The sequence below is a fragment of the Melanaphis sacchari genome, unplaced genomic scaffold (genome assembly GCF_002803265.2).
Source record: "Melanaphis sacchari strain LSU unplaced genomic scaffold, SCAv2.0 Contig87_pilon_pilon, whole genome shotgun sequence".
In the NCBI taxonomy this organism is placed as follows: domain Eukaryota; kingdom Metazoa; phylum Arthropoda; class Insecta; order Hemiptera; family Aphididae; genus Melanaphis; species Melanaphis sacchari.
This window is the reverse complement of record NW_020271618.1, coordinates 20,565-39,746: the sequence shown is the minus strand read 5'-3', so window position 1 is coordinate 39,746 and position 19,182 is coordinate 20,565. Positions and strand designations below refer to the sequence as shown.

The 19,182-nt window shown below is 29.0% G+C and overlaps 1 pseudogene; it reads right to left on the bottom strand.

Moving 5' to 3' along the window:
* Window positions 1-18,566, bottom strand: part of LOC112602387 — an 81,722-nt pseudogene extending 63,156 nt beyond the window's left edge.
* Between the last annotated feature and the right edge of the window lie 616 nt (window positions 18,567-19,182).

Here is a 19,182-nt window from a genome sequence, read left to right as displayed (position 1 = left end):
TTCGGTAAAAGCATTTCCCTCTCACTTATTATTATCATTATTATTATTATACTACTACCCGCCGACGGACCCCATTGTGTACATAATACTATACGCCTGCCGGCGGCAACCGTAGTGATCGATGCAAAACCGATATACACCGTACGGCGGCGGTATTTAACTATAATATTTTCAATTGAGTATTTAAATTAAAATCTTTGGCTTGTCTGAAATATAAAATACCAACATTATGAAAAAACTAGATGACTTTTTGCGTTTAAATGTTGAATCGTTATACTTTCATATCCGTTCAATGAATGCCTACGCGAAAAGTAATTTCATATTATGTTGATCCTTAAATAAAATAATTATTTATTTATAATAAATGTCTCATGTTTTGATATCTATGATACCTATTGGTTAGTCAATTACGTATTTAAGCAATTGCACTGCCTACCGTAGGAGGGGAGAGCAGTGATTCGTACCCTTCGCAACCCTTGCGTAAGACTACCACCAATCTGCAGGATTTCAACACGACATTCTGCATCCTGGAAAATCGATCACACATTCACACATCAAATAATTACATTTGGATTTTAATTTTTAAAATTTTAACAGGACTTATACGTATGGTTACAGAACGTGTTTATGCGATGAATATGTATAATTTTTTGATAATCTACTTCGAACTGCAAAAATTGATTAAATTCTCGACCAAAAAAATGTTCTCATTTAAACATAAACACAATCAAATATAATGCAGTTCTTATTATGCGTGTCCCCCTTATCAATGAGATTATTTTAATTGAAAATATAAGAAAATTGGGCTTATGGCATATAGTCATGCAAATATGCGCAATGTCTATTTACTATTATATAGTGTATGTTAGATTGGAGCATCGTCATCCAAAAAGTGGCTTACGGTTAGTCTTACGGTTTCTATTAAAATTATAATTTATCTCCACGACTTCTTCTACGCACGCATCGTATAACCCTGGTGTATACCTATTATTTTAGCAGGCATATACAATTCCGTGTGCAGCCCGCTCCGGTTTCTTATTTTCATTACCCTGACCGCGTTTTGCCGAGCTTATATAGGTACACAACAATGATTGTAATTATTTATGCAAACAGTCTCGGGCACACGCATAACAATAAAATATTGAATTATAGAAACCTATTGCTAACCTCATTACGTAACGCACTAGCACCTTTAATACAACGGCCGTCCAGCATATTATGCGCATTTATTTATGGACAGTAAATTATTAAAGAAATTACTCATATTGTCGCAATATAGAAGCGCTGTGATGTTATTTTTGTTAATATTATTGAAAGGACGTCGTATATCCACAAAAGTTATCAGAAAAGTCTATTTTACTGTTATTTTTCAATATTACATTGAATACTGAAATTACCTATCATCAAATTTATAGGAAAGATAATATCCGGCACTTCACTGTACACTTTTCATAATGATATATTTATGTCTTTAGTTTTGAACCAAGTTATTAGCATTTTAAAACTAAAGTTATAAATAAGTACAGTACGTAACTATTTATAACTATACATAACCTATATTTTACCTATGTAAATATTTAACTGAAAAAAAAACTATACCTAATCATTATAAATTTTAAATTATTATAAAATTAATTTATACTCTCATCATTTTTATTTTACATATATGATAAGCAACAATCATAAAGTTGAAATAGAGTACTTAGGTATATGTTTAAAATATATAGATATAAATCTTTAATTAAATAAAATTTGTGATGAATAAAATTCTACAAAATTCCTAAGACGACAAGACGATAAAAAATTCAAAAATTTTTAATAAGAATGATTGGTAAAAATATCAATTAGGTAACTTTAAATCTAGGTGAATCGGTAAGAGTACGATTAGATTATGCATTATGCATGTTCACTGCTACTGGTACACAAAGGTACCTACGTCAGTTCCCGAATCCTTTACTACAGTGGCGCCCAGACAGGTTAGCAAGGGGTGCAACTGCATGTGCTTTCGTGATGGGTAGGTGGGTAGGTGGGTGGATAGGTATAGTCCCTAGTCCCTATGGTTATAGGTACCTAAATAAAGTATAGGAGTAAAGTATAACAATGCTACACGACAACTCATATGATGTTACAAGTTACTTATAGTTACAAGTTACAACATATTAAATGATAAAGTAATAGAAAAATCATCTGAATCAAGAATAATACAATATTCGAATATTAATGTTGTACGCTGTTTAGCTGATACGCTCGTATATTTAATATTATGAATTATTATATTTTTGTATACAAATCAAAATAACAATACGGGTATTGCTACATGGTGATAAGATACCAAAAACATCGTATATTAGGTATTTATTTTTAGAAATGTGTTTCCCTGTTCCCTCAATATAACTAGCCAGCAACCACCCTACCCGGCCTATCCATTGGCTTCACGATAATTATTAATTATTATGACCGATAATCGGTTAGTAAATTCCAGTATTCGGTATTCCACACTTTCCACTAGATATTTTAGTGAATTTGTGTTGTTCGTCTGTTGACTGTTTGATCTACGAACTTCAAATAAATTTGTATGCGTCTATGGCAATTTTTTATTGGTGAAATTAACTATCACTTATTATTATTCAATTTTCACAGTTATTTATTAAAATATTACATTACGTTCAATAAAATAACATTTTGTTTTTAAATAAAAAAAATGGGTGGGTGGGTGGGTAACTTTGGATAGTTGCATGTGCTCTCAAAATACCTCTGTGCGCCACTGCTTTACTATAATTCCATACATACGAGTACATTAGTTATTCCACGAATAAAATAAATACCATTACGATGGTTGTGAAAACAACAATAATTTATAACACTGTCTATAATCATATGTATAATCTGTTTTCAATTGTTAGTTCTGTTTATGCGTAACATAAATAATTAGTTGGTTAGGTAAAAGGAGTTCCAACAGCTCGCAAGGCACGAGTTCATGTGCGTAAAAAACAATTTTAACTGAAAATTCTTTTCATTAGTTTTATGAGTTCAACAAAATAAAACGTGTTTAAAACAAATATTTATCAAACAGATCGTGGCGATTACCCGGACACATTACATAGAATACAAATACGTTGTGTACACTAACCATATTATATAATAATATAATAATTATTTTTTATTATTATTTCATATTATTTATTATTTAAAAATTATAAATCGAATTAAGGTAGGTAGTCCGGGTCGAATAAATAACCAAACGATAATTTCTGATTTGTATCGAAATGTTCACCGCTGACCTTTAACCTAACCCGCTGACGATGTTTAAGTAAAATATTAAGTTATAAATTATAATTAACTGTCGAACCAATAATCGAAACATAATGTTATCATGTACCTACTAGTAAAATAATATGAATAAAACGTATTAATGTACATGAACGTTTTGATAATCAATTATATCAACACACGAGCTTGATAAATTAACATACAAATCGCTCACCGGGAGATAATATTTACCGCAGTGAATGTTTCAACCGATTATATTATTATTATTATTATTATTATTATGACATCATATCATCGGATACAACATGTCTTTGCCGAACAATCGTCCATCAAATGCCTACGAATTACGTATTTTACATTCTCATATTATAATTATTTTTTACATAAATGCGGGCTGACGTACAGAGTAAACCGCTGTAAACTATTAGGGATGTGCACAAAGAAGAACCACATAGGGTTAGGTAAAAAACCGGAAAACCCTATGATAATATAAAAAATATATATAATATAATATATATATGTGCTTTGAATTGATGATAAACAATCTTGCAAACATTAGCTATGAAAATAATAATTAGAGTAAACAAATAAATGGTTAAGCTCTAACCTAGCATATTATCTTAAATCATTACACAATTATAATATTGGTAGTAGTTACTACAGTGTATTATTTAGGGTATGCGTACAAATCGTGACATGCGTCGTGCACCTATACAAATACACAATATTATAAGCGTTACGTATATTAATTAAACATAATATATAAGTATATATAACCCTTTACAGTGTTAAATCATAGAAAGTTTTGCATATTGCATTTTAAACGTATTATTCTTGACCAATGACCAAGTTTACACATTGAGGAGTAAGTACCTAACACATATAGGTATAACATATATTGTAATCGATTACACGACACGGCACACAGCGTGTGTATTACAGTGACGTCGTCATTGAAGTGAAATTCTTAATGCTTATATACTTCTTACTAGCTATTGTATTATTGCCTGCTACATTATTGAATACCCATCAAACAAGAGAGCACTGCGCAACTGTAATATTATTTTTTTAACTCTTAATTTTGATTCCTCTAATTATAATATAATATTTTATTTATTTATTAGGTAAAAACATTCTATTTAATTATATAAATACTTGTGAAATTAAAGATATTATGTAACCATCATTTAAAAATATATTTTTATTACAAATGTTAATCTATCATTCGCAAAATGTCAATTATTTAAAATAAATTGTTTTTATAAACACTATCAGGTATTTACTCTAATACCTAAATATATTTACATTTATCTTAAACAATTAAATCAAAGGTCACACAAAGTCCATATTTCAGGTTCAGTTTTAATTTTAACATATCATATTATTGTTTATCAGTCCCAATTAGTCTAAGAAAGTTTCCAAATTTTTAAACACCATATAAATTAATTTTATATTTTGTTTATTTATTGAAATAATAACAAATAAAATATCTAATTTATGATACATTAACTTTTATTTTATTTATATCTATATTTTATTATGCATTGCTTATTATTTTCTTATTCTATTTTATAAGGTTAAGGACCAATAATTAATAATATAATAATAGCTATTATTTTAAGCTAAATAAAAGAAATATATATATATCGCTTTGATATTACAGTAAAGTTATAAATTATAATATTAATAATTTCTTATTTTTCATTTTTATTATTGCTATTACTTATTAGGCTCTAATTCACAAAAGTATTAATTTAATAAAATGATTAATTTAATGCAACAAAAAACTTTGGTGTTATTAAGTTATTAAATTTAGGGTTTAGAAAATAGTACCAATACAAACAGTTTTTGTACTTATATATCGTAATATTGTAATTCATAACTATATAAAATAGTTCATAAATTGGCTTAGCTATAAGGTGATATATATTATGATGAACGATATAATATGCACTCGTGACCTCTGAGCCCGCAGTTGATTTGGTGGTTGCAACCAAAGTGTAATTATTTTTTTACTCACACACCTGTATTACAGGTAAGGTGCACCGTGCCCGATGCAATAGTATACGACACTTTAACGTTGTATCAGTTTTAATAATGGTAACGTAAATTATTATACGTAACAGTGGTGTCATATATATACACACACACACACACACACACACACCGACATTATTATAAGTATCTATATTTTGCGACATCGTATTCGCTTTGATTAAATCCGAGATTAATCACTTCAAAATTTTAGTTGTGCGTCGACGGTAATGAAATGAATAGGTCACAGCTAAACGTTAAAACGTATTAACAAATACGGTGTGCGGTTTAGTTATTTGCATAAATTTCAGTATCTTTCCTCGGTAAATAAATTGTTCTTAAAAACTCGATTCAGTTTATTTTGTCATATTAATCTTTTAATTGTTCTTGAATAATAAAGAACGTTAAAATAAAATTATTTATCAATTATGTACAGATCGAAATATTATTTGTTCAATAGACAATAGTTAATCAGTTATTATTCGAATTATTATATGAATGGTATTAAAAATTAGTTATTATTTGAATTATTTTATGAATGGTATTACAAATGTATGCTGTCGTTTCTAAAGATTAAATAGCTTTAAACTATCTCTAATTAAATAAAACACATCCATTTATCAACAAAACTACTGTATAGGTATTAATAAAGAATCGTCTTTAAACGTTACCCATTCCGGATATATTTATTATTTTTATTACTAGTATCACAGTTAATGAGTTGTGTCCCAGCGAAATTCCTGGTACACGAGTTTTATCCCAATAATAAAAGTCGGGTAGACGAGCCGTGTCTAAGCTGTTTTATGAGGTTCTACACAAATTGTGTGCTGATAATTTAAAATCGATATTTTACACAAGAATAAAATATTATGTTGTTTCATCTTTTGAAATTAAAATTTTTTTTATAAATTCAAGTTGAAAATTTATCCATTACAATATTATATAAATACCTACATATATTTTACAAGACATTTACTGAATAAAAGTTATTATTATGTGGAAATAAGACTACATAGAGCTAAAACGATTGTCAGTGTACCATCTTTTATTTTATGATAACTAACTATACACTATAGATATGTAATTATACTTGGATATTACAATTTCACAATTTTAATTTATAAAAATTGTATCATTTAAATTTGTGTCTAATGTGTAATATTAAAATTATTTGTATAGTTATTTTTACTTTTTACTTATATTAGTTAGACGATCTCGTGTAACCTGGAAAATATCGAGAGACACGATTCAGTATTCGGGGCACAAATCGTTTGCAGTTTATTGTGTTTACTCAGTACCGCGTTTATATGGTAAGTTTAACTAATTAATCAACTTAAATTAAGTAAAAGTAGATATTTTTAAATCAATTTTCGTAATTTTTTTCTAGGTCATATAATATAACTTTTCCGTATCTAAATGCTTTTAATTTGTAAAGGTACGTTGATGTATCGATTATTGAACCATTAACCAGTTGTAATTTTTTACAGAGATTTAAAATTTAATTGAGAAAAGTCCCTCTCATTAAGAGGGTACCTGTTATATAGGTACCAGAGGACATATAACTATGATCTATACATATTAAAATGTATTCATGTTTAAAATTTAAAATTGTTCAATTAGTTTGCGCTGATATTCCAAAACTGTACAATAACGTTAATTCTTTCAATATCATAAAAAATAAAAACGAAAATTTCGTGTTTGGAACGCACTAAATGGATCAAGGTTTGAATGTTACCATATAGGCACAGTCAAAATATTTATAGTTTACTCGAGTTAAGCTGAGTACTATGCTGCGGTACCATAAAACGTTATCGACTGTACACATTAGGTGGCTAGACAATGTACATAATTTGTATACGAGGTATTGTATCTAGCTTGATTTTTTTTTCGAGATGTGAATTGTATTAATTGAACCAAACTATGTGATTATTGTATTTGTATTTGTCCTGTTGTAAAACCAATTCCATATTACCTGAGCTTATAAGTACGATAGCGCATGCATTATGAGTTATTGAAAAAAATCGTGATTTTATGACCTATTGGATAACTCCGTTTGTACGCAGGTCATTCTAGAATTTCGTGATCATTGGTTATCGATTTTTAATCTATAATCGATTATACTTTAAAATTAATATAAATATTATTATAAATTTAGTGATCTGATATAATTGTACTAAGACTAAACGCATTCAAGTATTGCATTAAAAGCTGCCAAATTCTCACTAAATTATTATTTTCTACCTGTATTCAAATATAATCCAATAGTTCAATGATAGAACCCAACGTTATCAAACTTATATTAAATGATTTAAATGAAGACAGAAAGAGTCGAGTGTACAATCGTTTTATCAAGTATAGGTCATTGCAATGGATGTATTAAATTTAAATTCAATGATTGATAAATGATAAGTTAATAAGGTTTTTAAGGGAAACAGTATGTCAAAATCTATTTCCTAGGTTACTTTATAATTTATTTCAATTACTATTATAAAAATTAATTTTTTTATAAAAAGTTAATTCAGTATATTTTGGTAAAAATATTGCATGTATACACCATACACAGGTGTTTATCATATTATAATATATTAATGTTATTAGCTTTTATAGTAAAACCAACTTACTAAAAAATAATCTAAATATTTTGAAATTTTCATTCTGTAATGAAAATAATATACAGAACAGTAATATGTTTTAAGTCACTAGGTATAATTAATATTTTTTGAATAATGACAAATAAACTTAAGTTGTTGGACAAAAATACATTATTTTTGGAGAAAAAAAATTGTGTTCTACTTTTATCGAAAATGTATGAAAATTACATGATATTTCTAAATTTAAATCATAAAGTCTTTATCAAAAAAATATAATAACATAAATCTAATTGACACATCATTTTCAGATTTGGTTACATGCTTTTCATTGATAACTAATAGTTTCAAACTATTATAAAGACCGATTTGTCTTATCTTTTATAATATTTGTAATACAGTTATATCATATTATTATTTATTACTATTAGGATTAATATAAATTATTATTAAAAATTAAAAACATATTATTATTGATAAAATTATACATATTTATGTAAATATTAATATATGTCTTATAAACTGAATTTATTTTCGTAAATAAATTATTATTATATTATTATAACATTTATAATATTAATTACTAATATTTTTAAATATTTGTTTGACCTCAGACATAACTGATGAGGAACAATGCATTAAATTGTCTGTGTATATGTGTGTAATTTTTAATTATTAATAAGTGTTTTCAATAAAAGATTACCTAATCGAATAAAAGAAAACGATAGATGAGAAAAATATTATTCAATTCATAATTAGCAAATAAATTGATAATTATTACAGTAATACCCAAGTGTTATACAAATAATATAAAATAAAATAATTAGGAGCCAGCACTTTTTAACTTAATCGGTAGATTAAAAAAATAAATTAAATTTGTTTACGCCATTTAATAGAATCATATCTAAAAGAGCATAATGACTATACAATTTTGTTTTCATAGTAATGTGGTTGTAAATAAAATATATTTGTAATGTGGAATATACGGTGAGGTATATAATAAAAATGTTGGCTAGCTCAGGACAATTAATTAAATTACTCAATAATTTATTTAAGGAAAAATTATTATTTATCCATCTACCTACAAAATATTAAAGTTTTAGTTCTTTAGATTATATATTAGACGAAATGTTAATCTCCCTAATTTGTAACTCATCATATAAAGAAAACATTTTTCTAGTTTTTAGATTTGTGTGATATGATCAGATTCATAAAGATTCATATTAAGACAATATTATTAAGTTATATTCAACTTGTAAATGTACTAATGAGCAATACAAAGTTTTCCAACAAGTGGTAAAATAAAGACAGTTACATTTAAAAAATTCAAATTTTCAACAATGTCATTTTAAACAATATTTTTATATGTTTAAATATTAATACACCAAACATGTACGTAACAGTAAGAATAATATATCAGTCTTTTTATTTAAAAATAAAAGATCCTACACCAAATAAATTGTTTAGAATTCAATATTGTTTTTTGATTTTTGAAAGGTGCAAAAAAATTCAGAACGTTTAGTGACAAAATATCAATAACGCAAATACGGTCTACTTCCCCGCTCCTTTGATATTCTTACGTTAAAATTAATTTTTATTTATTTTCTTCTTAGTATATACATATGTAGTTTTTACATCAAACAATGAATATCGTTACACGACTATCTCCGCGATACTATATGTTCTTATCAGAAAAATAAAATACTCCCGTAAATAATAAGATCTACTATCTGGACACAGTAGGTATGCCAAGCGCCGTTGAATATCAATTTGAAATTACGTATATATATATACTGTCGTACACGAAAAGCGATCACGAAGGCGGCGAGTTAATAATTACATCGATATTATATCGTTAGTTATTTTATATCGAAGTAAAATCGGAGCGTCGAGAAAGCATAAATAAAAAATCGTCCGAACTCTTATAAAAAAACTCGTTCGTGTGTTGCCCCTCCAACGTTCCGCGTCCGCGTGTTTGTTTCAATAGTTTATATCACGTTGTAGGTATAGTAGGTACGTATCTACATATGTAGTATTATGAAAATCAAAATCGTCTCGCTTTTCAGCGTGACCGATTTCTAGGCGGTGGCGGTGCGTACCATCATTTACGTTGTTATTACTGTACTATACACAATATCGGTGGCCCCCACGAAACCGCGCTCGTTCTCCAATGGTCGGCGCCCGCCGCTCCTGGAAAATGGCCGATTTCCCGCGCGCCGCCATTGGCCGGACGATTTTCCTTTCGGTTCCTAGCGCACCCACCGTCCCGTCCGTTAGTCGCAGTTGTTCGTTCGTTTATTTTGGTTTTGCGCGTTTCATTGCGGCTATTTTCCAGCTTTTGGCGTTATAGATTTTACGACCACGCTCGCAAATGGCACATAAAATATGGTATTATTATTTGTTTAGGAAAGTTTTTACTTGCTGCCCGCCTATACCTACCCCTCTGTACCTATCTAAAAGACGGCGCATACCGTGCAACAATGATGCTCCGCTGTGAATTTAACGATAATTTACCGTCACGACGAGACACGCGTGCGTATTATTTATTATACAAATATATTTTCTTTTTACAAACATTAGTTTATTATCTTTTTCGTATACCGTCTGTAGTTGTATAAACGTATCATCGTTATTATTATTGCACGAGTGAAAAATCGTATAAAGTCGTTATTAAATCTCTATATACTTATATAGACTTGATATAATATTCAACATTAATAAGTCTCTATAGCTTCACAGCGTGTAGTGCACTATTTAAATATTTTTATAATATAATATGTAGAGCTAATGTGATGAAACTAATATATTTTTTTAATAGATGACCTTCAATTTGAATCAATTTTTATCCTTTGAGAAAATTAAAATTGTTTAACTCTTTTGCAAATGTCTTTAAAATATAAATGTTTTAAGTTAATTTTTACGAATAAGTAACACGATAACTTTCAATGTTAAATGTTACTCTTTTCCTATATTTTTTTATTGAAATTTGATTATTATATTGCAGTTCTACTAAAAAACTTATTGAAATTATTAGGAGTTTAGGAGACTCGATTCCGCGCGTATGAATTACCTTCGGGAGAATACTAGTGTTAAATATAGTTATATAACTTTCAAGATTAAATGTTTTTTCTTTTTTTGGTCAGCTCAAAAACAGTAAAATTTAAATTAATTATTTTTTCGTGTTCACCAAAAAGTGTATTTTATGAGATCAGTTTTCAAGTAGATTAGAAATATATATGCCATATACATATTTGATTTATTTAAATTTAAGAAATATCATATTATATAAAATATTATTACTTAGTAAAAGTGAATTCATATAGTTACTATATGTTAAGTTATTTGTATATATATTTCTGCATTTAATATAAGTATATATTACTGTAGTTGAACATTAAATTTACAACTTATTTTAGTATTGTAGGATATAACCCGAAATTTAATTTAATTTAAGCGTAAGTACAAACAGACCCGGACTAGGAGCATACCAGTCTACTATTCTCAGTAAGCAGGCGGCCCGTAAGCCCATAAGATACAATATAGAAAAAACACTTGTTTTTTTGTTTATTAATTGTTTAAAAAAATCAAGTATTTTATTACAAAATTGAGACATGCCGCCCACTGTGCTGTAAAACAGTAACACAGTGGCCCAGTCCGGGTCTGGGGTACGGAGACCAGACACGTTAGTACTGTATTATAATAAGATTTCAATCTTACTAAATAGGAACTGTTGTAGAAAATAATACACTTTATAATACTCGTCTCAAATTAAAAATAAACAAAACAAAAAAAATGTCGGTTAATAATGTACCGATATTAAATGCATGATCAATACCAATATCATGAATGCAAATAGTAATTAAATAAATAAAATTCTATAGGTATGCTTTGCAAATTTATTTTATGTCATTACACATAACACCTTGGAATCGTATATTATTACCCATTTAGCATACATACCTAGGAAATGTTCAGGTATTCTATGTATAGATATAAGTATAACGATTCTAAGCATTCTATATTGAGCGAAACATTACACACATTACTGATTAGTGCTAAGTGCTAACGTATGGACTATGGGTACACGCTACAAATAGATATTATGCATAGATAATGTTCTTAAATTTATTTTTATTACTCTTTTATGCTTTTATACTTAGGAAAATTGCGTCTGCCTACTAACATGTACAATATGCGGTATAAATATTAACATATTATTATACAAAAGTGAAAAAAAGAATTATTTTAGATGAGTAGGTATATCAGTCACTCAGGTGCTTATCAAAAATAATTTTGAAAATCTATATACAACCTATAAACATAACTATATTCTGATAAAATAATATACATGGGTTAAATTACATTAAATTTTTGAAGCACTGTAAGGTGTCTCAAAAAATCGTAGGTACTTTCAAACGCGTATAAAAAAAAATATTATAAAAGCAGCATTATAAAACAGACGCAAATTAATGGACTCCTAGATCTCACAATAATAATAAAAAACGAAACTCGAAAAATGACTTGTTTGGATAGGTACACATATTTTTAAACATAACAAATCGTGTGTATACAGTACATAAATATATATCTACTACCTATATGTATATAACTATATACACATACAACTATATATTAGCAGTATATAATACCTATATATAATATTGCATAATAAAATATCCGGTTTTGCCTTATTATTGTATTTAATGTTGACTATCATAATAATAAATTTATACTTTTAAACTGTAACATAATTAGTTTCCATTCACTTTTTTTAAATCAGGATATATGGTTACCATACGCGATTATTTAATGTGTCAATTATTATATTTTTATAGGTGTATGTATACATAATGTATAAAATAGATGCGTGTTAAAGCTTTTTATAGATTTTTTTTATATTTTGAAGCGATTTATTCGGTGAATAAAAAATAAGTTGATTTTTCATATTAATTTTAATTTCTATAATTCATTAATCGTCATTTATAAAATATTTATTTTACTTCTATACTAAATTTGCAAAAAACAGGTATCTTCTATACCTAAAAATGTTCAATTATAAAATTTAAGAGTTTATCGTGATTTATATTTGTTTGCGTTATACCTATTTAATAGTTTAAAATATTCGTATAGATGTATAAATTAATTTGGCATTTTGAATAATAAAAAAAAAAGCCGCTTAGGATTATTTTAGTAATTTTTATGTTGACATTTTAGTATTAATATATCACTAAGAAAGTCATTTTTTTTAATGTCATATTATAAAAATAAGGTTCTAAGCATACAAGTTATTATATCATTAAAAAAAAAAATAAAACTTTAATAATATAGCGTAACTTACTATTGTATAGTCTAATATAATATTTAATTGCCTATTTAAAGATTACATACATAAAATTATTAAACGAATACGTTAATGTTTAAAAATAAAAACTAACAATATATAGGTTATTTATATAACCTATATAAAAATGATATTACCAAAATCATTGTTTACATTTTAAAATAATAAAATTAACGCAATATAGTATTATACCTATCTGCCTATTGTTGTATAGAAGGCATATTAATATTATTGTTATTAAATATAACGTATCATTAATAATACAATAATTGACAGGTACATTCAATTTTACTTAATGTTCTAGTCATACTTGTAGTACGTATACCGATGATTGATCATTTCACATTTCCTAAAACATTCTTATTCTTATCACATTACGAACCATTCTAACTTTCAACAATACTTTAAATGTAGTTTAAAATTATGTTACAATCTAACGTATTTATTACATAAAAGTCATTATAAATACAATCGAACTATGAAATGTTGAAAAAACTGTTTGTTTTAAGGAGATCGGATATTTAAAAAAACTTTCATGCCACCTTTATATATTATAACAAATAAATTGCATTTATATAATATTTCAAAAATTAGATCATAGATATTTGTGAATATTATAGCATAAAAAATTTAAGAGAATATCAATGCACCATTTGGTTTCTCTCTTTGATCCACACGTAGTATAGAAAATTTTCATTCAGAATAACAAATAATCAACCTTGTGTTATTAACTTTAACATTAGAGTAAGATGATCTAATATCAAACTTAAAGTTAAGTACGATATAGATGTTAGTACGTTGGCTTTATTTACAATTTTTAAATTTTAATATTTTACATACTTAAATAACTTAAATACAAATTGAAATATCGTAAAAAAATCTAACGTAAAACAACAAATAATTAATGTTCTCAGCTCGATAATACACATAAGTCAATTTTATACTAAAGCTAATAAAAGTAATCAAAAGGTTAGACGTAAATTTGATAATTTGTAGGTCAAAGGAAAAACAAATAATGCAAGGCACTTTCTTAAAAAAAAAAAAAAGTTTTATCATAAATCATTTCTTAAGTATTGAAATATTTTAGGCGACTTTAATTCAAAAAGATTAATAATATAATTTATATAATTATATGTAATGTTTAACTACATAAATCAATTTTCTTTAAGATGAATTCGTTTGGTTTTTATGCAGTACCTAAAGTCAGAAGGTTTAGTTTTACAGTTGTGCATAAAGGTAAGTAAATATATGTTGAAGTGAAATTTTAATAATATGGTAATCAAAATATATTAATATTATAGGTACATCATTTGTGATGCAGGCGCCGAGTGAATTGATATTTCCATATTTCACTAATTTTAATAGTAATAAAGCGTTTGTCTTAAACATTTTTTTTATTAATTACCATGATAAAATGTAATAAAAAGAATGTTTTGTTTTGCTGTTTATTTAAAAATTACAGAAAATAAAGGCCTTCATTATTGTCCTTGGTTTTCTAAAATATCTACTCCCCCCCATTACATTTTCCCCGTGCACGTCCTTGAATGTATAAAAATATATAGACCAGAATAAATTCTAATATAATAATTAACCAATAATAATTGTAGTTCCGGAAAAATGAAAAAAAAAGTATTTACAACATAAAATGTTTCATTTCATATTGCAAAAACGCAATAAGTACTGTACCTACTCACGTACGATTTCTTGACGCTCAACACAAATGTAATATGCCTGCAAATAGTACGACCGGATAGAGGATCATACAAGACCATACTTAAATTGCCTACACAAACGCCTCATGTATATTAAGTAGTTGTGGGTGAACTGCTGTAGGACGCTGTCAAACGAGTATTTATACTCAACAACTGCATTTAAATAGAGCAAATATTAAATCTTAATTGATACGGGAACAGGATAATATTTAAATTTCATAGATATTAATATTCATTGAACTTTAATATAAGAGTTATAAAATAATAGAATTGTAGAATTATATTATATATAGTTTTTTTTTTTTTTTTTTTAATAAAATGACTAATGTATTCGATTATTTTCGAATTTTAATAAACACAGAGTGAAGTATTTTACTTCTATTTTTATATTTAGAGAACTTTTAATAAATTGCATATGCTAATTAAGTTCTTGTATAGTAGAAACTAGAAGGCTATACTTATCTACTACTTAACGATTATACATTTTAGGCTATCACATTAGTATAACGATTTGATTTTTTTGTTTTATATAGATTTTAAATTCAAATTTTTTATTTTTTATATTAGCTTTATAAATTTTATTTTATCTACTTATCAATGATTTTCGTTTAAATGTCAACGGAAATTTATAAACAACGTCGATATAATAAAGAACATTTGCAATATAATCTATATTTTTTAATAATTTAACAATCAACAAAATGATCAGTTTTTGATCTCGTGTCAAAAATTAGGTATACTTTGAAACGATCTCTAATGCCGATCCAAAAAGAATGTAGGTAGTATCTACGTCTACACACAATACTAATATTGTCAACAACGGTTTTGTGTCAGAGTGTATATACATAATATATTTATACGTGGGAGTATGCTGTGTATAAATTCAGTATGATAAACCTCTACAAATGTCAGTATGGGTAAGTTATTATCGTTTTAACAGTAACAATCGACGTCGCTTGTCTGCATAATACACTAGTACCTATAGGCGTGTATATACATACGAGAGTCACGAGAAAAATTTTGATTTAGATCGAAAACGGGAGTTCGAATTTAAATTTCACAACGCCGTTTTACCGTACGACGCACGGTAAGACGTTACATATTATGTAGGTACTTTATCGTTGTTATAAGCACCAACATTATGTATGTAGAGTCGGTTGGCCTAAGGCAGAATCTGATCATATTCGGCAGTTTTGAATTTTAGAGAAAACGACACACGGCACCTACCTACATCTAAACACATAATGTTATAATACATGAACCGAATGTGTCGTAACTCGTAATATTGAGATAACGTTGCAGCGCACGCGTTCAACAATTGGCGTACACGATCGTGTATAGACATTGAATAATATATTTTCTCACTGGTATGTAAAAATAATATATGTAGGTGTACAAGAATACGGAGTAGTCTAGTTTGTTTATTTTTTTTTTGATATGAAAAAATATAGAAATTAAAAAAAAAGCATTAGGGTTTACCATATATATCTTATCTTTATTAAATAAATATATACATAGTATTGTATAGAAATCTGTTTTATCGTTGTGTTGGTAATTTTTTTTAGTAGAGATTAAATAACAAGACGAAGTATATTACCTATATTTTACGCTGTAATAAATCAGTTTACTTATTCCAATAGAAATAATCGATAAAATATAATTATTTCTATCTAGAGTAAGACGTATTTTTACATCTAGTTCGCTGATATTTTTTAAACAATTTATTAAAATATTGTAGACACTATACAGTAATAGTCAATTTAATTAACATATGTATACGATTGATTTTAATAATATAAATGCTTACATTTTTATTTAGTAGATTATGAAAATGACTAAAACATTTATAAATTAAGGCTATATGTATTTGATAATAAAATGAGTATTTTACTTAGTTTCTTATAATTTTTTTTTTTTTTTTAATATCTGGATTTATTTTGAAGATTATTCCGTGTAAATTATAAATTATAATTTATAACCATCAAATACAGTTAATTGATTTATGTCGGATCTGCAAGAATTTATTTAATGAATTCCTCCTAAATACGGTACTTGTCAGCTCTTAAAATATAGTAAAATAGTGATTAGTTATGTATTTGTGTTATAATTGTTAGAAATCGTTTGAAAGTTGGATCCAAATTTAAAATTTGTTTTTATAAGTTTTTTCAATATAAATTACCTACCACATTATTTTTAGAAAAAATATGGATATTGATAATTTTATGAAACTAAGTTTAACATCTATAGCACACTATGTCGAGTAATATGGTTCGATTTTTCTAATTAAAACAACGGTAGAGTATACAAAAATCGTATTTAAAAACAATAAAAATCGATAATGATACTCTGTTTAGTCGTATTAGTCGCTAACAATATAGCGACAACCGACAAGGAATATATTTTAAAATAATTGTCAAATACCGGCAAGAGTGTACGTGCCGCAAAGAGACTTTAACGCTGTCCCGTCATCCGCTCTCAAGACAAGATATACACATAAGGCGAACATGCCATAGCGAAGAGTTTGTTGGCGGCGGATCAAAACATAACCTAATATGTCTAAGTAAGTACCGATCGGAAAGCACACGACGTGACTCGTTTTGTCCCGACTCAAGGTGTATTCTTACAAAACAATGATACAAGACGTGTGTGCAGCGTGTTCCGGTCGGGTATTTGGGTTAGTGGTTAGATAAAGCCAAAGACCAAAGTATAAAAAATAATGATAATTATGATAAAAGTTTTCGAAAGAGGTACGACAACGAGTTCAAGTCGTCGTGCCGACTTCCGCGAGTGGCAACTGCTGATATCTAACTACACCTTAATACGTATTATAAAATAATATGATATATAGTGTTGATAATAATAAGCTATACGGGTATGGTTTCGGCACTCACCTCTTGTAAAATTTCCAGTGCCCCGGCCATGTGGATGCCGCGAACGCAATTCTCCTCTCGGTCGCTTCGCGCTCTCAAGACATCGTGCCCGCGGTATAGGTGTGGGTGTCACTTCGATAGGGATCAGATAGCGAGGCGAACGTCCCGAGCACGCTCGCTATGGCGAACGCGACAAAATCGTCGCGAGGACGGTGAAACGGCGAAAAAATACGTTAAAAAAAAAAAAACCAAAAAAAACCAAATTTGGGATGGCTCGCGACCACCGTACGAGAATCGATGACTTCAAAAACCCGAAACGGGCGAAATCACCTGCGCGCAGGAGCTATACGCGGGTCGCACAAACTCCAAGACCGTGCAGCGCGGGTCGGGCGGCGCGTTTTGGGCACAGGACGCGTGTAAAAAAATAATTATTATTAAACGTGCGCCGCGTTGTTGCCGCGAACCGACCTGCAGTAAGCGTAAACAATATCGACGATACAATAAAAACGGACGAACAGGCCGTGTGATATTAGAACAGTTTGTGTTTTTCTCCCGCTCACGGCCAATGTAAGCTGTGGACGGAAACGGACGAAACGCGGACGAGGTAGAACGTCGAATTAAACAAAACGATTTCGCGATATTATTGTTAGTGTCGCGTGCGATGTGTTTCACTCTCCCTCTGACGCGGCGGTTTGGTCCTGTCGGTCGGTGTTCGGCCACTGTCGGCTGCAAGCACGCGCGCGGTTGACACGCCGGGCGCGATTTACCTACTAATGCGGGCCGTCACCGCCGCCGCCGCCGCCGCATGTGAACGCGCGCGTGCGTACGTCGCGCGCGTTCGCTAGCTCGCGTCCGCCCACCCCAGTGCTCGCGCGCGCGTGTCGACGAGGCCCGCGCACGCGCTTCGTCTGCGCGGCGTTCGCGGTACGGTCGTCGGTTTTCCGCCACCCGAGTGCCCGGGCGCGAGGCCCCCTCCCGGCGGTTACGGAAAATGGTTTGACCGCCCGACGTTTATTAGTATTGTTGGATGTCGTTTTTGTCGGTACGGCCGTGTAAGTAGGTGCCTACGTAAAAACATAACGCCGTGATAACGATACGCTACCCTGTAAAGTACAATTATTACACCTGTACGACATTTTTTGACGTGCTCGAATGATGCCTACTTCATAACGGTCGCGTCGTATATTTTTCGGGGCGATCGCCCCAAACGATTTTAGCGGATGAGAGAGAGAGAGGGGGGGGGAGGAGATAATTTTATTACCGCATAGAATACTACTCTTTTACGTACCTACTTATATTTGACTATCGTCATCGAATACGTGTGATGTTTCTATATTTGATTCGGTGTACCTAATGAAATCAGTATA